This window comes from Planococcus citri, chromosome 2 (genome assembly GCF_950023065.1).
Source record: "Planococcus citri chromosome 2, ihPlaCitr1.1, whole genome shotgun sequence".
Classification (NCBI taxonomy): Eukaryota; Metazoa; Arthropoda; class Insecta; order Hemiptera; family Pseudococcidae; genus Planococcus; species Planococcus citri.
The window spans coordinates 77333326-77357130 of record NC_088678.1 but is presented as its reverse complement, the minus strand read 5'-3'; the positions used below and the strand labels follow the sequence as shown (position 1 = coordinate 77357130).

General features: G+C 35.4%; 1 long non-coding RNA gene across 2 annotated transcripts; it reads left to right on the top strand.

Moving 5' to 3' along the window:
• The first annotated feature begins 433 nt into the window (after positions 1 to 433).
• Positions 434 to 18603, top strand: LOC135837828 (uncharacterized). 2 transcript variants are annotated; one of them, XR_010557261.1, is made up of 7 exons: positions 434 to 622; positions 768 to 910; positions 985 to 1137; positions 8337 to 8391; positions 12306 to 12673; positions 16057 to 16210; positions 16640 to 18589. It is a non-coding gene; the product is annotated as an uncharacterized LOC135837828 (long non-coding RNA). The 2 variants fall into 2 exon arrangements; XR_010557260.1 differs by having other exon boundaries at positions 12306 to 16210; positions 16640 to 18603.
• The last annotated feature ends 5202 nt before the right edge of the window (positions 18604 to 23805 follow it).

Below are 23805 nucleotides of genomic sequence, written 5' to 3'. Positions count from 1 at the left end.
ATTCAAACCTACGAATGAAAAAGTAAATATTATTTTGTAATCATGAATGGTTTCAGTAACTTCTGATACACGTTTATATAGTTGAATTAATTATCGTAACAGCCAAAATTCAAGTTTTCGAGGTGTTATATAAAGTAAAATCTATCTGTGTTCTGTCCATTTTTATAGGAGAAAACACTTCATCTCTCCAGTCCAGTCTCCTCTTCTGATTCCAGACGATAGGTATGCATATCTACTCGCTCCTATATACAGCTCGATACGAATGAAAAGAAGAATAAAAAATGGTACTTTTAGCGATAATCGAATATAAAAGCTTAAGAGATAAGGTACTGTAGAACGATACCAAAGACTTCTTATCTGAACCTTTCGTCATTTTACTTGGTTTGTATTTGTACTAATAATAATGATGCGAATGAATTTATCTATAGATAGAAGTAACTCAACCGGCCCTAGACGTGTCTGCAGGCAGTTCTCACCATCGGCATACGAAGGATAGTTGAAATGGTCTCTTATCGTGTTCGTTATCGGGTTTCGTCATAATCTACAGAAAAATATTCAAACCAATACCAACAGAATAGAGCTTGAACTATAGTGATTGCAGTGCAGCAAGACAGCTAGCTACGTAAGTAAATAAATAGATACCTACGATGTTTTGTATTTTTCTTAAGGTTTTTCTGAGATGCTTATTCTCGTGATAATGGCTCGGTTTTTCGTTGGTTGTTTAACGATGTAATGTATTAATTCACTTATTTTGCGTTCAACTTCAGACAGAGTATATTGATGCTTCGTTCTTCGCAGTGAACATGGATTGCTGTCACAATAGGTACGTTTCGATGGCATTATCTTTATGGAATCGGTGGATAACAAATACGAACGTATAGGTCTAGTTGCATGATGTGATATCTTCGAGGTATGTACGTTTATTACAGCAGAATCTATCGATCATCATTACGATGAATTTAATTTACTTTTTTGCTCTTTCAGAATTACTTATTTCAAGGTCCTGAACTCCTGAAGTATATATATTTTTCCAAATCTGCCTACGATGAATTTTTTTGGAGCATTCGAAGCAGCATGTACTTACATACATACGTTGAGAACTCGACCAGCTGAATTTGGAATGATCTCGTGAATTCGGTGAGCATTTTATTTATTTTGTTTGTTTTTTATATAGATATCGAATACGTAATACGTATGTAGTTATTTCAATTTTCAATAGCTTAGGTCTAGATATTGTTGTAATTTCTCGCTAATAATGACGAACTTTCAACCAGTTTATATTCGAGATACCTATGAATGATTTTATGGTGATTTTCGCGATAAAGCTACCAATGAAGGGATAGAATAGGCCAATAAGATTCATGCAGTGCTCTGATGAATGATTATTGTATGTTTGTTACTCTCAAATTAACGATAATTATTTATTTTCAACATTTAAACGTACATAAGACATAAGCTATTTCAATTTCACAAATATGTATGAATAGACCCGTTCATGGTGAGATATTCGGTTTTAATAAGCGTACGGGTACAGCGTGAATTTAACTAATATTTCGTAGTCGAAGCGTTTTTTCTTTCGTTGTGTGAGGGTTCACCGGGTTCACCCAATACCACCTATAGTAAAAGGCCTGAGCGCTGTTTTGTGACGTCATCACTATTGGGGAGTACATACTCCGATAACACTATAGAAATGAATGCAATATTAATGCACTAGAACGAAATAAATCCCAAGAACATTTTATTTTGCGTTTTAAATCACATTCTGATATTTAATAATTAATTTAAGATCACTAAGGAATGATTTAAATGAACAAAATGAAAAAATGAGGTGATAAACAACACTGTTTTTCAACATTAAAGATGAAAGTTATGCATACACATGACAAAATTATACCTTTTGGAAGATATTACAAAACTCACTGGTGAAATATAATGAATAATTGTCGAATTTGTCCAAATCCCACTAAATTAAAATGATATCAACTCTAATTCCAATGTGTGTATTCCATTTCCATTTTCAACTACAGGTAAAAAACCACAGGACAGATAACTGTTTAGTTTCTTCAGCAGTGATATGATCGATAAAAACAATTTCTCTGATTTTGCTGACCAACTTGAGTGATAAAATTGATGATTCGAACACTTTCAGCAAATTGGTTTGAGATTTTGATGGTTTCTTGATCAGATATCCATTGTAGTTGGATGGTTGTATTCTTGTATTCACTATGCAGGTTTAAAACTCATTGTAGATTTTATGGTGCACTATTCATTTCACTGCAACGTTATTCAAGTAAAACACAGGCACTAGTACACATCAGTTTTCATTTTTATTCACTTCACAAGATATCTACATATCCAAATCACACAACAGTCACAACACAAACAGATCGCGAAAAATTCACTTTTGTACAAAAATAAATGATAATCCAACACCACCAGTAGATGAAAACAACAATATTTCATCACTGTACCACATTTTAGAACGAATTTAATTAATTAGTCATCATTTTAATAACTTTTTCAACGAAAGTTTTACTCAATTTCACGAATTCGCCATTTAATCATACGTTAAAATTCAAATGGTAAACACAATCGAGTCCCCTTAAGGTGTGACGTCAGAAGGTGATAACGATTCAGCGCTCAGGCCTTTTACTATAGGTGGTATTGGTTCACCGGGACAACTTTTGCATAGAAAAACAATGCTTAGACACCCACTATAATTCACACAACACTCGTACGCGAACGGGTCTATTGAATTAGTCGAATACGAATCAAAGAAAAAGAATGACTCAGTAGAACAGTCGTTCATTTTTAGAATCAGTTGCGAAAGGTTGCGAGGTAAACTACTCGTGCGCATGCGTCGAGACCGGCTTACATGTGTTTTGTTCGTTGAGTTGCCCCCTCCTCCGACCGTTCTTTCATCATCCGTTTGTGTTAGTTAGTACTTAGTTCTTAGAAATCGCGTCCTGTGTTTAGTTCGGTTGAAATTCTTCTGTTCGGTTTCGCGCTTAGATTTCGTATTTGTGGTCAATAATTAATTAATTCGCGTTGATTTGATGTTCTATTCGTGTAACAATCATGTAAATCGAGTGTCCGAACAATTCGCGTGTTTTTTTGTCAAATATCTTGGGCTGAGACGAGATGCCTTTGTTTGCAGTTGAAACCAGAAGGTATGTGATCAATTGTATAATATTTCCTCTTTGTGCGGTGGTTTCACGATTTCTTTCGTAATTGACAGTGATTTTTCACTGTTTAAAATGATCATCGTAATATTCGTAATGTGTTAGAAGCATAAATAGCTTGGCTATTGTTACGTCGACATAGACGCCCAAATGGCCGCCATCTTGGCGAGGTATAGCGTCTCATCTCGAGTTCTTTGTAATTGCAACGTTATGTTAGTATTAGTACTTACTTACTTGGTTCAAATTTGTTCATTGTTGTGCTATTCTATTACTGTAATTTTCGCTTTCGTGTGTCATCGTGTGTGAAAATTCGTCTAATTATTCGATTATTTTGTTCGGCCGGCGAAATAAGCGCGCCAAAAACCGGCTTTGTAATTGCAACGATATGTTACTTGGTAGAAATTTGTTCATTATTGTGCTATTCTATTTCTAACTTTCGCTTTCGTGTCATCGTGTGTTGGATATTTTAATTCGTTAAATTCCTCGATTATTTGGTTCGACCGGCGAAATAAGCGCGCCAGAAACTGGCTTTGTAAAATTGCAACGGTAAAGGTATGTACATGGGAGAAATTCTGTTCATTGTTGTCTTATTTTTAACTATGCATATTACGTTCAAAAGCAGTGTCGCGTTTGTGTGGTATTTATTGAAATACTCGATTTACTTTATTTGACTGGAAATAGAGAAAGAAAGCTAAAGAAAGGGAATAAGCGCGCCGAAACTGGCAATGTTGAATTCTCGTTGTTAGCTGCATTCAGCGTTGCCAACCTCGGACCTCGCGTGTAGAAATTCCCGCGATTCGTGTTGTGTTGTGCTTCTTTCGGTGTGTATTGAATTAAATTCGTCGATTGAAAATATTATATTTTGCTCTTGGAAAAAATAAGTATTAATTAATTTTGAAACTTGACCTTTCTCTTGTTAGTCCGGCATATGACAATAGGAGTAATTGCACCCCCCCCCCCCCGCCGATCCTCCGGGACAACTTTTTTCTTAAAGGGGACATCCTAAGGAACATTTTAAAGCAAACTTGTCAAAAAAAAAGTTGGCCTTACTTACAAAATGGCGGTCATTTTGATTGACAGGTCAGCCAAAATCGCAGATTTTGCGTTTTAACATAGGACTTGCACGAACTTTTTCAAACTTTACAAAGGTAGATCGAAAGATCATGCAAAAATTTATGACCTGTCAAAATTTCAAGTGCTAAAGTGGGTTTTTCGATTTTTGGTGAATTTTTGAAAATCGAATTTAGGACAAAAATGAGGGAAAAAATCAAAATTTTACCAAATTGACCAAGAAAGCTGAAATTTGGGATATACCCTATTTTCGACATGCCAAATCGATTGGAAACTGTTTCAACCCGTTGTGAGCAGTTCTGGAGCCTCCAGCAGATTCTTGAATCTCGAAATTCCCACAAAATTCCATCAAATTGGAGTTGTAAAGCTAAAATTTATTCTAAAAACTAATTTCAATACGCTACGAAGTACTGCAGGTGAATTTCAAGTCGTTTTGGATCCTCCAGCGACTTTTTTAAAATTCCTGAAGCCTCCAGCAGATTTTTGAAACTTTGAATTTTCACAAAATTTCATCAAATGGAGATGGAAAGCTGAAATTTACTCTACACTCCAATTTTAACACCCTCTGAAGACGACTTCAGGTGGGTTCAAGTGATTTTAGGGCCTCCAGCGACTTCCTTTGAAAATTACTGGAGGCTCCAGCAGATTTTTGAATCTTAAAATTTTCACAAAATTTCATCAAATGGAGATGGAAAGCTGAAATTTACTCTACACTCCAATTTTTACACCCTCTGAAGACGACTTCAGGTGGGTTCTAGTCATTTTAGGGCCTCCAGCGACTTTTTTTGAAAATTGCTGGAGGCTCCAGCAGATTTTTGAATCTTTAAATTTTCACAAAATTTCATCAAATGGAGATGTTAAGCTGAAATTTACTCTACACTCCTATTTTAACACCCTCTGAAGACGACTTTAGGTGGGTTCAAGTCATTTTAGGGCCTCCAGAGACTTTTTTGAAAATTTGAAACTTTTTTTATCAAATGGAGTTGGCAAGCTGAAATTTAGTTCGCAGACTACATGGTGGTTTCAAAATATGGTTTTGAAGATTCCAGCTATACTTTTATAGGAAATTTTAATTTTCCAAAAAAACGTCATACAACCTTTCAAAAAGTTGCATGAGGCTCCAAAACGACTTGAAATTCACCAGCAGTCAACTTCGTAGCGTATTGAAATTAGTTTGCAGAATGAATTTTGACTCTCCATCTTAGTTTGATGAAGTTTTAGGGAAACTTCAAGTTTCAAAAATCTACTGGAGCCTCCAGCAATTTTCAAAAAAAGTCGCTGGAGGCCCTAAAATGACTAGAACCCACCTGAAGTCGTCTTCAGAGGGTGTAAAAATTGGAGTATAGAGTAAATTTCAGCTTTCCATCTCCGTTTGATGAAATTTTGGAAAATTTAAAGATTCAAAAATCTGCTGGAGCCTCCAGTAATTTTCAAAGAAAGTCGCTGGAGGCCCTAAAATTACTTGAACCCACCTGAAGTCGTCTTTAGAGGGTGTTAAAATTGGAGTGTAGAGTAAATTTCAGCTTTCCATCTCCATTTGATGAAATTTTGTGAAAATTCAAAGTTTCAAAAATCTGCCGGAGGCTTCAGGAATTTTAAAAAAGTCGCTGGAGGATCCAAAACGACTTGAAATTCACCTGCAGTACTTCGTAGCGTATTGAAATTAGTTTTTAGAATAAATTTTAGCTTTACAACTCCAATTTGAAGGAATTTTGTGGGAATTTCGGGATTCAAGAATCTGCTGGAGGCTCCAGAACTGCTCACAACGGGTTGAAACCGTTTCCAATCGATTTGGCATGTCGAAAATAGGGTATATCCCAAATTTCAGCTTTCTTGGTCAATTTGGTAAAATTTTGATTTTTTCCCTCATTTTTGTCCTAAATTCGATTTTCAAAAATTCACCAAAAATCGAAAAACCCACTTTAGCACTTGAAATTTTGACAGGTGATAAATTTTTGCATGATCTTTCTATCTACCTTTGTAAAGTTTGAAAAAGTTCGTGCAAGTCCTATGTTAAAACGCAAAATCTGAGATTTCGGCTGACCTGTCAATCAAAATGGCCGCCATTTTGTAAGTAAGGCCAACTTTTTTTTTGGCAAGTTTGCTTTAAAATGTTCCTTAGGATGTCCCCTTTAAGAAAAAAGTTGTCCCGGAGGATCGGCGCGGTGGGGGGGTGCAATTACTCCTATTGTCATATGCCGGACTATGTGGTGAAATTTTCGATTCTCGGTTTGCTTCAGAGTTTGAATACCCAGGGCCCTCTCGTTCATTCTGTTATCCTGCTAAAGTGCCTAGAATTTAGGAATTAGTGCATTTTAAAAATTTTTAGTACAAAAAAGTCGCTCGTGTATCCGACGAAGTACCTAATTCTTTTAAAATAATTACCATTGCAGTATCAGTATTCCAGGACTCTTACTCCGTTATTTTTTAAGGTACCAAGTTACCTACTGGTTAATTTCATTCAACTTTGATTGCGAATACTTAATTTTACAAATTTTCAACGATTCAATTCTTTCGAATTTTAGCTCCCAACTTATTCGTAAAAAAGGAAGTAAAATGTCAGTAATATCAACAAGATGTGAATAATTTATTTGCGAAAGTCAGCACTTTTTATTCTTTTCCTACTGGTAATACTGCTTTTTCAGAATCATGTTTTTTTTACGGACGAAGTATTGCCTTTAGCCGGAATTTTCGAAGTCTCACTCTCCATCAATAGCTGAGCAAAACCTTCAGCCTTTTGTGAATATTCTCGTTTCAGTCTCATCCTCTGACGCCTAGAAAAGCCACTTTTTTCTGTAAATTGCTCAAAAATTTCGCCTTTTGGCAAAAAATTGTCCAAATTTTTCACTTTGTTGCCACAAATCAACCTGAAGGCATAATTATTGCGAAAAGATCATATTTCTTGAACAAAGTGTTTGCTTTTAGCTATAATATTTTTTAAAGTCTTGTTTTTTTGCTAAAATTTGTAGAAGTCTTGGTTTTTTCAAAAATTTTTGAAAATTGTCACTTTTTTGGTGAGAATTGTTGTCTAAAATTCTTGTTTTTAACTGAGCGAATTGCCTAAAAGTCTGACTTCTTCGACGAAAATGTTCAGTTTCAGTTTTTTGCCCATATTTAGGCCATAATTGCCTGATATACTCTTGCTTTTTGCTGAAATTTTTCAGATCCAGTTTTTTGACTAAAATTGTCTGCTGAAAATTTCCAATAAGCTTTACTTCTTTGCTAAGAATCATCTGGAGGGCTGATTTTTTTCAACAATTGGTAAAAATTTTCGATTTTTTCTTGAAAAAGTTTTCAAAAATTCGTGACTTTTTTCCAAGAATGAGCCAAAAGTCTTGTACTATTTTGTCAAAAATTGCTGTAATGCTCAATTTGTTGCCAGTTGTAGTCAAAGAGGTAGTGAAAAAATGTGATACGTTCATTTGTATCGTTTTTGAAAATAATTTTGATTGAAATTGAAAAATACTTATGTACAAATTTTTTCCAATTTCAAGTTTTTTGAAAATTTTCCTGTGAAAAATCCAACCGCGTTTACTTTTTTGTGTGTGTGTGAGAGGGAAGGAAGGATGGAGGGAGGAGGGGGGGGGGTCGAATGGAGAGCTTTCTGAAAATTTGACTGAAAAAAGTAGTGATTTTTTTCAAAATAAAGATTCCTGTACTACATACCATGATCAACTTCTGGTAATTTTCAAGTATTTGGAGGTGGCGGGTCGATCTGAAGTCTTGATTATTTCAAAAATTTCTGAAAATTGTCACTTTTTCGGTGAGAATTGCCATAAATTCTTTGTTTTTAACTGGGCAAATTGCTGAAAGGTCTCACTTCTTCGACGAAAATTTCCAGATTCAGTTTTTTGCCCGTAGGCCATAATTGCCCGAAACACTCTTGCTTTTTGCTGAAATAGTGAAATTGTTCAGATACAGTTTTTTGGCTAAAATTATCTGCTGAAAATTTCCAATAAGCTTTACTTCTTTGCTAAGAATCAATCATCTCGGCCTTCGACCATTATTATTTCATGTACTTATCTGTTGATTGGTCAATAATTTTATAACTAACTAATCCACCTTAATTTTTCTTTGTTTCAGGTGAGAACAGTATCCTTCCAAAAATGATGGGATATGAACTCGCGTATGAGAATATGTAAGTGATTTTATAATCCTTATTAGAAGAGTTACGTAAGTCATTTGTATGTATCTACTTGTTATACCTACCTGTGATCTTTTATTTTCAATGGCAGTTCGAAAAAAAAATTTGAAAATCAGATGAAATGATTGGAATACGAATTTGAATTTTAAATGAATTTTTGAAACATCAAACTTGGGGTCAAACATGGAAAAAAATCCATAATTTTACCAAATGTACCAAGGCAGCTGAAATTTGGTGTGTGACCTGTTTTCGACCCTCCAAATCAATTGGAAACGGTTTCGAACCATTTTGAATGGTAGCTCTGGAACACCCATTTTTTAAAAATTGAAATTTTTCCACACTTCACCCAATTTAGTTGTTGAAATGAGATTTACTTGTACCTCATTTTTAATATTATGCTGAGTCGATTGAAGGTGGTTTTAAGCTTTTCAGAAGCCCCTTCGTGTAGCTACCATAAATTTTGGAAATTTCAGATTTTCTTATGAGTGGTTAAAACCCGTCCAAGTTAACTTTATAGCGTCATTTTATTCCTATTTTCGAACCTGACTGCTTGAAATTTTGTGAAAACTTTTTTTGTAATTTTGAAAATGTTGAACCCATAAGAAATCAAATTCTCGCATCAATAATGACGTTGTTTTGACTTTTCCGAATCGTCAACTTTTCAAAGCTTTTGCCCAAACGTCTGTAGCGTGTCGAACCACACTAACATTCGCGTAGTCCTGAACAGGAAGGGCCCTGCACAGGACTACTTGGGTGTAAGTGTAGTTCAGCACTCTACCCCTGTAGTGGCAGTTTTTTTTTTTAAGCAGCACAGCAGCTTGGGCTTTTATTTTCTCGAATATGCTTTTTTCTGAATCTCTCTTTTCGCAGTTTGCGATTTCATCACAACCACAAATTTGGAATTTTTTTAGAATTTGTTACTTCTGAGTTGACAACAATATTTTTTTTACTAAACAAATTTTTTTTTATTTACCTGGTGCTGGTAGCAATCCTTGTACAGTTTCATTTTTCAAAGAATTTCCGCACTTAGTTTTATTGTTGATTCAATTGAAGTCTCACTCTCAAGTGGCAGAACTGTTAGGCAACAACTTGATCTGGCTCCATATTTGACCAAGCAAGGGAAACTCATGAGAACCATCGCTCTTTTTTTGACTCTCAATAATAATCATCCAGAGTTTTTCTCATTCATGGATAGAATCCTTGCCACCTACATCTGATAAAACGTAGCGATTCTCTCGCTAGAAGAACTCGTTGAGGTTCTTCGTTGCTCTTTTGCAAGCTTTTGAGTGTGTATCTAGTCAAGGCCGTAGAATTATTATTTTTTTCATTTACTGTCACCTTTAAAGTGCTAAAATATTGAATGCCTGTCTGTAGCATGCCGATCCACACTTACATCCGCGTAGTCCTGAACAGGAAGGGCCCCTGCACAGGAATACCCGGGTGTAAGTGCGGTTCTGCACTCTACCTCAGGGCGTACCATACTTGACATACCTACTTTGTACGTATTAATTTCAAAGCATTACCTTTCATACATGAACCAAATACTGAGATTTTTCATAATCTTGCACATTAGAATCATGAATTTTCGCTTCAATAGGAATTCCCAGAATTCTTTCTATTTCAAAATATTCCCATTAAATTCAGGCGCAGTGACAACTTCGACAATTTACATACAAATACTACTAGACTGAAACGATGTAGTCTACCTACGTGTTCTACAGCTAAGGAATGAAATTAATGATCAGTAGAAAATAAATATTCATCTTATCATCTAGCGAGGATTTAGTTTCCATGTTTCACTATTCATTGTCTATTGTCTAATAATACGAATCCAAACTTGAAACTGATCAAATTCATCTAACATATAGTTACATAGTTGCTGCACAGATCTTCAAGCTGAGTAGATTTCAATTTTAATTCTGGGAGATTGTTTTCATTTTGCAATTCATTTGACGCAAAATAACTTGTAATCGCCATCTGAATACAGCAAAGAGGATTTTGAGATCTCTTCTTCGATGTTTGCGAGAAATAAGTTTTGAAGAGAGCATCTCCTTACCCTAGGCAACCACAAACTTTTTGCCTATCGTCATTAATTGAAGGCGCTCCGCATGTTCGAACTTTGACAGTTCGACAAATATTTAAAATAAGATCGATTCTACACCATATTTTCTGGTTAAATTTTATTTCCTTCAACTTGACAATCACAATCATAAAATCAAGAATTAGACTCGATAATAAAAATATTTCACCTGGGTAACCATAGAATAATACATAGGTACACCCAACACATACTTACATACTCGGTATAATATGAGTAAAATATTAACAGTGTAGCTAAAGGTGTACGTACAAAATCCAGCTTTCAGAATTTGAAATGATATTTGAGTAAAAGAAACAGTAAAAATATACACATTTTAACATTAGATTATAATTCAACATTATTCATACCAGATACTTACATAGGCTGTTACACAGTTTCTGGGTTGTTTTCCGAGTACAAATAAATTAGGTTCACATTGACTTTATTTTCATCGTCATCTTCAGTTGGCACATCCCTCAACATATCTAGAAGTTTATCCATACCATCATTCGTGAATGGTGGCACACGTATGGTATTTAGTTATCTTGGCTGATTTGAGAGGAGTATAATGTAATGTAGCTTTCTTTGCTCACATAGACATCACCAACATGCTTTCAATAGTCCTAAAAATAAAACAAGTTACTGTTATCAAAAGTTATGTACTTACTAGAAACTGATAAAACACTATACTTTTGTGACGAATGAATGCAAGCATACTCCGATTTTTGAATTTACTTACCATACCTATTACTCTCTTCACCAGACTCCTGGCTACTTTGAACTTTTCGTTGTACCGGACTTCCATCTGGTCACTCCCACGTACTAAAGTGGTGAGCAGCCACTGAGTAGAGTATTACCAATTAATTGCACATAAATCGAATGGTAATTCTTCCTGTTAATGTATGCGTTTTCTTTCTCTTTGATAGAAAGGAGGGTAAATTCCAATATGAGTCCCATCAATTACACCCATCACATGTGGGATTTTGAATTTCAACCAGAACTTGAAATTAATAGTAATTAATAATTATATCACATTGTATCTCATTGTGTAATAACTAGTACCTTAGTTACCGAGATAATAACTCATTATGCATTGCATACCATATTTCAATTTCCGCAGCCTCTTCATCAATCAGTGAAATTTCGCTGCTTAGCAGTCACGAAATTTCGCCTTTTTAAAAGAAATAGTTTTTGACTGCAAAACAGTAGCAAATCTACTGAATTGGTCAGTCAAAATGATTTTTTACTGACCAATTCAGTAGATTTTTCACTGTTTTGCAGTAAAAAACTACTGCTTTTATAAAGGCAAAATGCATGTCGTGACTGCGAAGCAGTGAAATTTCACTGTTTCAAATTTAGAGAGTGTATCTTCGAGAAGATGAGTTATTCGGAGAAAGGACAGTCCAGAGGGATTGTCGCAGAATCAGTTTTTCCAATTTTCTGCTCAGTTTTGAATCCCTTATAAAATAAGTAGGCTATCCCATGTTATCAAGCACGAAGGCAGAATACATACCTACTTTTGCACATATTGTCATTTTTTTTTTGTTGAAAAGTTCACATTTTAAAATCAGAATTCTGTTGAAGACCCCCCCCCCCCCTCACTCCGCATCATGGGTCTTCCAAACAATTTTGGTCCTTTTATATTTATATGGAGCTCCCTAAAATATTGAAAACAAAATTAAAATTCTGAAAATGTTTCACTTCTGTTCAGAATGTTTTTTAACAGTCTCCTTTTTGAGAAAAACCTTTCTTCCACTTTCGAACAATGTTTCGTCATCTTGTAACTATTCTAAAAACTTTTTTGTGTTAATCAGTTTTTGCTTTCCAGTTCAAAGTTCCAACTGCCACATCCAAAGTTGCATCGTCTGCCCATAAGAATTGTTTTTAACTTACGTATTGTTCGTGGTCGTGTTCGCGTAGTAGTGTTCGGTTCTTCGAGTGTATTGGACGAATCGTATTAAAAGTCTTTGACGATTTTGTAGATATACCCTTTGTTCGTGTCAAGTTTCGAGCTCGGTTTATTCATCTTGTACAATATAGTATCGATTCGCAATTGGTTTTCATGTTCGATTATTCGTCGTTGTCGTATCTGTCGGAGTCGCGAAATTTCGTCTCTTTTATTGGATCCGAATGCTGTTCTGTTCAACCGAGATCCAGTTCCTGCTGTATCTACTCAATGCATCTCTGTGAAACAAGGTAATAAATTTTCTAACTGATTTATTCTGGTGAATGGGTAGATTTATTTATATGTAGCTTACCTATAACATAAACGTTGGAGAAGCATCAGCTTTTTAAAAACATAATTATAATAATTTAAACCAGGTTATTCTAAACAATCATACACATACACACAAGTTTAATAATCGCAAATAATGAAATTCAATTGTTCCGAAATGTTTCGATTGAGGACTCGAAGTCCACAAAATCAATCTCTTCAACCTTTTTTCGACTTCGTTCTTCGAGTGAGAATTAAAATCGGATTCTGAGCTCCTCTATTCGATGTTTGGGATATTTTCATGTACAATATTGGCCAATTGCACTAGTCGCTGATGTCTCGTATACTCATGCGAACCATATTGATAAAGTTTTGACCACAGGACACAAAAAAAAACTTTAAAACTCGACACCATCTGTCCGAATGTCTCCTACAAATTTCGATGTCTAAACATTGTGGCGCCAATAAGGTTTCCTTTGGTGCCATAGTGTATTTTCAGAAAGTACCTATATAGAGTGGTGCCTTAAGGGGGTGTCCGGGGAAAGGTGATACAAACTTCAAATTTTGATATAACCGGGTACGAGTAAAAAAACATAAAAGATAAACGAGTTGCTTATTATATTTTGAAAATTGATGGGGCCCCGTCAATTTTCAAAATATAGGCAAGTTGTTTATCTTACTTTGTACCACTACTCCTCGGACACCCTGTATAACAATGGATTATTGGCTCTTCACTCTGAAATTCGATGTTTATATCAGTAACAGTAGGTAAAATAGCATTTTAAAAACGTAATACAACATGTTTCGAACCGTGGTGGTAATTTCTCTTTGTGAATCTTAAGCTTCCGGTGTTTGTTCAGTATGGACTTGCGATGAAAAGCAAGTAGATAATTGCTTGAATTTGTACCGAAAAAAAGTGCTATATTTACTAGACTACAACCAAGGCGTGTTTGACGTACTTAATAATTTATGGCGTGGTAACTCCTAATGAGATTTGTGTTCCTTGCAAGGCATATAATCGTTTAGAGATGTATTTTATGTAGAGATAAACGCCTTTTATCAAGTTTTCAACGTCATCTGGAAGAAAAATACTGTTGCATGTGAAGCGCAGAGAGTTAACGAATGACAGATGTATTTGTAATACAAGCAGGCGAGGTATTTCATTGCGAAATATTGTCACAACTCACAACGCTAATATTACATCCCATCAACACGTTTGCCTCGTCGCTGGTACATGCAATCATATTCTCTTTATACGGTATTTTCACTCCCCCCTCTCTCTCTAGAATTGCCAGATCCTTGTAACAGAAGTTACCGTTTCTTCAGCAATACTTTTACTCGTAAATCGCTGTGAAAGTTGTTAAAAATGCAAAATATTGACCTTTTTTGGTGATACGATACGTTTCTTTTGTAAAATTCCAAATTTTCTCAAGAAAATCTAAAGATTGATTTGGGCAGCTAAAAATTGAGTTTTAGCTTACTCTGCCTTCTTCCATACTCTCGATCTGATCAAAAGCTTTATTTACGTATGAGCCCACTTTCAGGCAGAGACCTCGAGGGCGTTTTTTGACCTCCATATTTTTAATGATCACTCACTGGAGAATGTTAGTCGAAGAAACACCACCTTTGAAGTGTTTGCTCGGAAAATGACCGAAATTTTTAGCTGCACAGTTTGATTTCCGCACCATCTAGAGACATCTGAAATCGGGCAGGAGGTTTCAGAATACCTATTCAGAATGGTAGATCTCGGATTCGGGAGGTTGGTTGTTGACTAAATACAGCCATTTGTGCCAATTTTAAGAATTACTTACTTATACTCTACGTTTTGAGTTTTGCTCTATGTGTAACAATATCACCTTTGAAGTGTTTGCTCGGAAAATGACCGAAATTTTTAGCTGCACAGTTTGATTTCCACACCATCTACTGACATATGAAATCGAGCAGGAGGTTTCAGAATACCTATTCAGAATGGTAGATCTCGGATTCGGGAGGTTGGTTGTTGACTAAATACAGCCATTTGTGCCAATTTTAAGAATTACTTACTTATACTCTACGTTTTGAGTTTTGCTTTGTGTAAACGAAACTACTGTTCCTAAATGTAGATATTTAATAAATTCAAAAGCGTATTTACATTAGACTTCAAATATAATTACTCAGAAACATGATGAGATTAAAACTAACTCAGTGTTGCTCGCAGCTGCACACTAAAAGTCGTGAATACAACATCTATTTTTGTGAAATGTGCGCGATAATGAAAGTATATGTATGTGTTTAATTGTGGAATTTCCTTAGGCCAAGATCACAAATTTATTCAAATTGATACAACTATATAAAATTATATATCCAGTTGTTGAGGAATTAATTCTATCAGTTTTGATCGGGTCGAAATTTTGATCAAATCTGATAGAATTTGAAAACCTGATAATATATTTTATCAAATTTAGTATTACTCGTATAACTATAACAAACTTCATGTTTTTAATTGAAAACTTACTTTGAAAAATTGCCTCTTATTTAATCTACTTCTGGTAAGTGCATTCCTTCGATTTGAAGTTCACGATTATGATAACGGTTATTTCACCGAGTCGCCGAGTCATACTTTTTTCAAAGTCTGTACGGAAACCGTTGCTCATTTCTTTGCTTTTGCACGGTCTTCTGCGTACTGCAAGATGCATGGTTACTTTTCAAGCGAAAAAAGGCACTAATTTTTCCCCCTTGAAGTAATCGATTTGATGCTTCTAAAAAAAACAAAATTTCATGTTATTATTGTACTATCAGTAAAGAATTGTCAACAATTCATTTGCAAGTATTTCAATACACAGTTCAATTCAGAACAACTAAATACATATAATACAGACTTATATTGTTTCTATCTGGAACTTGCTTTTTTTTGGAAGCACTACAATTTTTTTCTTTTTCAATCCTCTGGTTCCTGGAATCGATCGATGGCATTTGCAATAAGCCATGTAAAATATATTTTCGCTGATGTCCACTCCTCGTTCTCTACAGCGAGCCACAGTTGATCGAGAGAACATCTTCGTTATCGTACTTATTTGTTCGGGCAATTGCGGTAAGCCTCTCTGATGCTTTCAATCGATTAGAAAAAGATCATTCGACGGGCTGTTCCATCGTTATCAATGCCGCCTTTGCAGGTGCACACATGAATCATAAAAGTCATGTAAAACATCGATGGCATCCTTTTCATGTAGGTAAATTGAAAACATCATAATTGTGTAAAACGTGTTTTCTGGTGTTTTCACCCCTTCCCCCTCCCCAAAAAACACCAGTGTTCCAGGATGCTGAAAGCTGCATCACAGCAGGAGGGTGATAAGAAATCGTCATAGTCGACACGTTTTCTTTACAGAAGATGTTCTGCATGTAATCCAATATCAATGGTGTCGCAAGGCTCTGCCAGACGAGGTGACTCAAAAGGTTTTTTCGCTGTGTTTGAATCACCAAAGAGAAGCGGAAGAATGAAGGGGATTGCCAGAAATACGAAGATTGTAAAAGCACAGCAGGTAATAAAACGATTTAAATCAAGAAATGAACTCTTCACATGAACGTTTTCTGCCCTAAGGCTCGTAAACATTTTTTTACGAGAAAATAAATTTTAATGTAATTGGTACCTACTTAGTTTTGAGGAGTGCATCTACATATAAGTATCCCATGTTATCAAGCACGAAGGCAGAATACGTACTGCATATTGCACATATTGTACTTTTTTTCTGTTGAAAAGTTTACATTAAAAAAAATCTGAATACTGAGCTCCCTAAAATATTGAACAAAAATGTAAAATTCTGAAAATCTTTCACTTCTGTTCAGAATGTTTATTAACAGTCCCCTTATTGAGAAAAAACTTTCTTCCACTTTCGAACAATATTTCGTCGTGCTGTAACTATTAGGCTATTCTTAAAACTTTTTTGTGTTAATCAGTTTTTGCTTTTCAGTTCCACCTGCCACATCCACAGTTGCATCATCCGCCCTTTAGAATGATTTTCAACTTACGTATCGTTCGTGGTCGCGTTCGCGTAGTAGTGTTCGATTCTTCGAGTGTGATCTTGTAGTATCGATTCGCGATTGCTTTTTATGTTCGATTGTTCGTCGTTGTCGTATCTGTCGGAGTCACGAATTTTCATCTCTTTTATTGGATCGGAATGCTGTTCAACCGAGATCCAGTTGCTGTATTCAATTCATCTCTGTAAAACAAGGTAATAAATTTCCAAACTGATTTATTCTGGTGAATGGGTTGATTAGTTACGTATATGTACCTTATCTGTAAGAAGAATGTTGAAAAAGCATTTGCTTTTTTGAGAAAAATAGATATTTTTTAAAAAAATAGTAATTGTAAATCAGGTTATTTTAAACAATCCTATAAGGTACGCACTCGAGTTTAAAAAACGCAAATAATGGAATTCGATAATCCCAAAAAGTTTCGATTGAGGACTCGGAAGTCCAGTCTATATATTCACATTTCAACATAATTATACTATGATTTATATGTTTTTGAAATTAATGATCGAAACCATTTTTGCTTGCGATCATCTAACCGATTTTTTTCGCAAACACTTATTTCTTCGGACTCCTGCGTAATGAAAGAAGAAGTCCTTGCAGGAAAATGAAAATGAATGATTGCATGTGATTACAAATTCATCTTACCGTGTCCGAAAAATCAGGGAACTCGTAATGCAACCATCTGCTAGGCCAAGTGCACTAGCCGCTGACTTCTCGTACTCAACTCATGCCAATCATATTGATAATACACAACTCCACATGTCCGATTGTTTCCTACCAATTTCGATGTACTAATACTAAACATTCTGGCTCCATGAGTTTTTTTTTTGTGCTATAGCGTATTTTTAGAAAGTATATAGTTTGATGCCATAAGGAACACATGTAACTATACTGGGCGTCCGTATGTATTTTCTTTTGCACTGATAACAACTTTATCAATTTCGGTTTTCTTGGTATTGGATTTTGTGTGGATAGCACCTTTGCAGACGAAGAGCTTTCACTTGTTAGCTAACCGTTCATCAATTGAACATTTTCGTTTACAACGTGATTTAGTAGGTGTAAAATGCTCAGCATTTTCAGGAGCTGGAATTTTGAAAAAAAAAAAAATAGATGTATTGATCACAAAATTCTCATAACCAACACACAGAACAATGAAAAATAAAATTGACTACAAACCTATGACATCGTACTCTCCTTCAATCCACGGACCCTCGTCTAAAATTAAAACATTTTCAACCTCCCTGGTAATATTATTTGTCTCGTTGAAATCCAGTTTTATATTTTTATCCGAACTAAAAGCACTTAAAGAGGTGAAAAATATTCATCAAGTAATGCCGTTTCTTCAGCTCAACTTGTAGAAAAGTGGAGTTAACGTTGAATGGCTCGGGAGATTTTTGGAGTTGATGTTTTTTTTTGTTTTCCATTTTAAGAGGTTTTAATGTCGGAATTTCTTACCTCAAGCTGATCAAATTCATCCAATGAAGTTGCATAGTTGCTGTACAGATCTTCAAGCTGAGTAGATTTCAATTTTCATTCGCAGAGATTGTTTTCGTTTTGCAATTCATTGCGCCTGGTTACGGATGCGCAGTCATCCACAATGAAATAAACACACTGCAGTCTATGAATTGCGTTAGTGGTGTTTGAATCTCGTTTGATTGTTTCTTCATTTGCCATCAACAACAGCTGTATTTCCGTCTACTTGATTTTTGCTGAAGCCTGACGGGTATTTGGAGAAACCGATCTGAAAGCAAATGTTAGTAGATTACCTTCAGGGTTATAATTGTTCGTCATCTGCCAATAAAGTTCGTAAGGGTTTCATATTTGTACAGGCAAGAATTTTTACCATTACATCGATGATTGAGGATTCTTGAAAAAAAAATCGAATTCTATCATTTCGTAAGATTGCACAAAAAGACGAATTTAATTTAAATAAACAGATTCTGTTTAAATTCGAACATTTAACACATCTACAACGATCAACTACCTACCTATGTTTTTTTTTTACTTATTACTTATTACAAATCAAAAAATAAATAAAAGTATGTAGTACCTTACCTTCTAAAAATACTACCTTGTTGTACATACGTGATGTTCTCTTTGTAATGTTCTCGTTTTTCTCGACATGTCGAAAGCTTCGACCAGTTATCGGCGCATTTCTGGCTCGTTTGACTCCCCCTCCCCCCATGGGACTGCCAGATCCTCCAACAGAAGTTACAGTTATAATTTTACTCGTAAATCGTTGTGGAAGTTGTTGAAAATGCAAAATATTGACCTTGTTTGGTAATTTACGTTGTTTTTCTTCTTCAAACCCCAATGAATTGGAGATTGGTTCTGGAAAGTAATGTCAGCTCTGTGAAACCAAATTTCACCATTTCTAACCATTGTAAAGCCTCCGTCGTGATTTTAGGTTTCTGCAGAATTCCAAATTTTCTCCAGAAAGTCTAAAGATTGATTTGGACAGTTGAAAATCTGAGTTTTAGTTTACTCTGCCTACTTCCATGCTCTCGATCTGATCAAAAGATTTATCTACATATGAGCGGATTTCCAAGTGAAGACCTCTAGTGCGTTTTTTGACCTCCGTGTTTTTAATGATCACTGGAGAATACTACTCGAAAAAACACCCCTGAGGTGTTTGCTTGAAAAATTACCGAAATTTTTAGCGGCACGGTTTGATTTCTACGCCATCTGGAGATATCTTAAATCGAGCTGGAGGCTGCAGAATATTTAGAATGGTGGATCTCGAATCCTGAAGGTTGGTTTGTTGACTAAATACAGCCATTCGTGCCAATTTCAAGATTTACTTACTGCGTTTTTATATTGCATTTGGTCCAAAATTTTTTCTGGTATGGATACTTGTTTTACTCGCCGTATTTTCTAAGGCCAATAGTAAATTAGAAAAAAATATAAGATTGTGATGGACCAAATATTTGGATAAGTACAACACCAATAATTATTTGTACTCGTAGCTAAGATAAAGCAATCGCTGTAAGTGAGGCCATAATCAGGCCAGTGTTCAGTGGCTTCCAGTCGCCACTTCCAAAATGGGTGGCCTCAAGTCAAATCCAATTAATAATAATTTCAAGAAATGTATACTTATTGAGTTTTCACGGATCTTGCTCGCAGCAAGTTGAAACCATTGGGCAAGCAATCGAATGAGATGCGCTGTTGTAAGAGCAGCATCTAGTAACATTTTCAGATGTACTGCAAATTCAATAGCTGATGCTGTTTTTTATCTAGAAAAACCGATCGGCAGCACCGACATTCATCTTTTTGAGTCCATATGGCTTGGGTCAATTTTTTGAGGTGACGGAGAGATCTAGACATTTTTTTTTGAGGTATTCAATTTTTTTAAAGTTTTCTTACGTACACTTTCTGAGCTTTTGTTTGAATCTTCATTTCCATTCTCCATAAATGTTGAACATAGGAACTTTTCACTTCTGTAATGGGCAGATTGTTTTTTTCATAGTATTCTATGGGCGGCTTAATTGTATTATTTAGCATTGAATTCTTCGTATGTGAAGATTCCGTAGCCTATGTATAAAAGCGAGCCCAGAAATGTATTTTAACTCTCCAAGAAATATCATTGATATATGTACTTGATTGGGAATCGCCAGCAACTGGCTGGGTAAGTGTCCTGGAGGAGCATTCACGGTTGGTTTATGTCCTTACACATCAAATTCTAATTCATGCCAAATCGCTTCTGAACAGTGTTGCCAGGTCAAAATCGGTTAAATCCCCACGCAGTGTTTTGAAATCCCAATGAAAAATCCCCACTTCTGTTTTTTTTAGTGAAATCTCCCAAATTATGTAAAATACGTGTGAAAAAAACAAATAATGTGAATTTCTTTAATAAAGATAGGGTACCTATTACATTTCATTTCATTTATATAATAATTGAAATTTAGAAGAATTCGTGTTGTTCATGAAAAAGTAACGTTGGTTGCATTTTGTGTTCCATTCACATCTCTTGTTTCTCTTGCACAGCAAAAAGGCTGGATTCAAGCTGGAAAAAAAAATAGGCTTATGACTTATATCATCTCATTTCACGCTGAAAAAGCATTAAAAGCAGCAAAAGCATGTTTTAGGAGCATAGAAAACACCCGAGAGTAAGTGTCTAAACAAGCATAAAATGAGTATAAAAGCAAAAATGATAGACGTAATCGTATTTATTGAAGTCAGAAACCGTCAAACATAAGGATAAGAAAGAATATAAAAGTAGAATAACAAAAAAAGTATGATTACGATTCCTAAAAAAAAAAAATAAAAAAAAGAAGGAACAATAAGATTTGTCAGTAACAAGTAAGTAGGTACATAGGAGTCGGTAAGATTACCCTTATACGAGCATAACTACTAAAAAAAAGGAACAATATTTGTTAAAAGATTTTCTTTTCAGTCGATTTTTACGTTTTTGTGCATATCATTATTATGATAAGGTATCATCTTAGAGACATCAGAATTGAAGCACGATTGATTATTTCTGTGTAAGTAGTTCTTACCATGCAACAAGGCCTCCAACGTTGCAGTTCCCAGTTTATTTCTCGTCTTCGTCTTATTGAGGTTTATTTGGCTGAAGCATCTTTCACATGCTGCTGAGCTGTGAGGTAGCGTCAGAATAAACTGCACAAGGCGCAACACATTCGGAAAAGCTTGTTTGTCGCCATTTTTCACTCGGCTCATCTTATTCCAAAACAGTTTGACATCTTTCGTATCATCGCTTCTGACATAGTTCTTCAACTCTCGAAATTCGCTTTCTGCTTTGACATAGTTTATCTTTGCTTTTTCACCAAACGCCTTGGCTGTAGCTGCGATGGAAACGGTTTTCTTGATTTCTCGAGGATCGACAAAATTTATAAATTTTAAAATTCGGATATGTGGTTCATTGAATGGAAATCGTTTATAAATTTCTCCGGATAATTCAACAAGAAAATTCAGACATTTTACTCGAAATGTTCTCAGGTTTACCGAATTTTGATTCATTACTTGCGTTTTAGCCATCACCTCCGTTCCCAAATAAATCTCTTCAAGATTCTTGAAATGGCTTGGGTTATTATGCTGAATTGTCGTTTCATCGTGATTTTTAACATACGACTCCTTTAAATACAGTTGTACTATCGTTGAGTACATGGCAGCCATTTTATGATACAATTTATGTAATTTAGGTTTCTCAGATTGAAACTCCTTATTTTTTCCAACGACGATAGGTAACACTGATTGTAGAAACTGCAAGTATAATTTCGTGTATGGGTTCTCCATTACTTCTAGAATATCTTTGGCTGTTTGTACATTCGCTTCTGCCTCAGCTTTAAAAAAATTGAACAATGAGTCATATTGCTCAAGAACTCGGTCTACGCAAGCTTCCATTGATAACCAGCGAGTAGGACATAATTTTAGGATTTTGTGAGGTTTCATTTGGAGAATTTTTTGTTGAAGTTCATAATTGAGTTGTCTTTTGGAACTACCCTTCATATAGTTGTAAATGTTGCTAATTAAAGATTCGACAGACTCAGGTAGCTGCTTCGAAGCAGCACTTACAGCGAGTGAAAGTGAGTGGCAAATACACTTCATAGTGAATAAATTCGAGATTTCTTCTCTTAGTTTTGTCGCTACAGAATTATTACAGCCAAACATGGTGTTCTCGCCATCTGATGCAAAGCCTACCATATTCTCATGGTACGGAATCCCATGTTCTGTCATAAAGTTCGTTAATGCACTAAAAATGCCATTAGCTGTTGCATCCTTAATCGGCAACAAACCCAAAAAAGCGTCCATAGGCTCGAAATTCTTCTCAAATCTCATTATAACAGCAAGATGCTTCTTTTTTGTACGATCTGTGGACCCATCAATAATTAATGAAAATGGAGTTGTTTGAGCTATACGAATAATTTCTTCTCGGCTGTATCTGCCAATGACATTTTGGATAATTGCGGTGGTTTTCGTTCTATCGCATTGGATTTTTTGCAAGACAAAATTGGGATCGATTGTTTTCAATAATTCGACCAAATGATCGGAGGCCGAAATAGAAATATTATGTTCAGCAATGAACATTCCTAGTCGAATTTCGGCTTGTTTGACTTGCTTGACGGTAGACACGGATTTCGTTGTATTATTAAATGAATGTTCGATCGTCGATTGTTTTTCAGGTCTTTTTTCATTGTCTGTATGCAATTTTGAATTTGCATGCTTCTTCACTGCACTTTTACCAGCTTTTAAATCTTTGGTGCACAGATTACATCTGAAGAATTCGTTTCCTTTATCTGATTGCGACAACCATGGATACGTAGATGTCCACTCATTTCGAAATTTATGGACGAATTCCGTTCGCTTTCGTTTCAACCTGGTATAGAAAAAACATTCAGATTTAGAAACATTTTCAATAATATCCCTGTTAGGTACAGGAAAGCTATGCGGTATTACTTTTTATTTATGGTTTTAGTTTTTTTTTTTTTTTTTTTTTTTAATTTTTTTTTTTTTTTTCTTTGTTTTTGGTTCCCCGGACACACAAGGTGCCGGGGGTTTTTTCAAATAAACAAATTTATTTACATCTTAAATCTAAGACTAAATCTAAACAAAGTGTATTATCTCAATTTATCCCTAATCCTAGATCTAAGATGCGGGAAGAGGGGGAGGGGGAGGGGGAAAGACGGGTTGTCCACCACGACCCATACCCCCTAGGCGGTTGCCAAGGACACAATCACCCTACCAGGCTTCGTTACTCACGCATGCCTATCAGGTAGTTGGAGTCCCCCAACCCGTCTTGGGAAAAGGATTTTAGGGAGCAGAATTTGGTGCCTAGGGGGGGGGGGTCAACAAGTGTTGCTCTCCCCTTTGCATTACATGAGTTTCGGATATGGGGGGACATTTGCAAGGAGGCCGGTGCACTTGCTAAGGGCTTCACACCAGCCGCTCACATTGGACTTAAGAGTACAATACTAGATATGGCTAATTATTTTAGGCTGAAAAATGTAGGAAAATAGGTATGATTAGTTAACTTGTTCTACTTTGCAAATATGTACAGCATTATAATACAAAAAATAAATTATAATACAATAAAGAAGCCCACACTAAATTAGTTTAAGGTTGTGGTTTTGAGAAGAATATATTT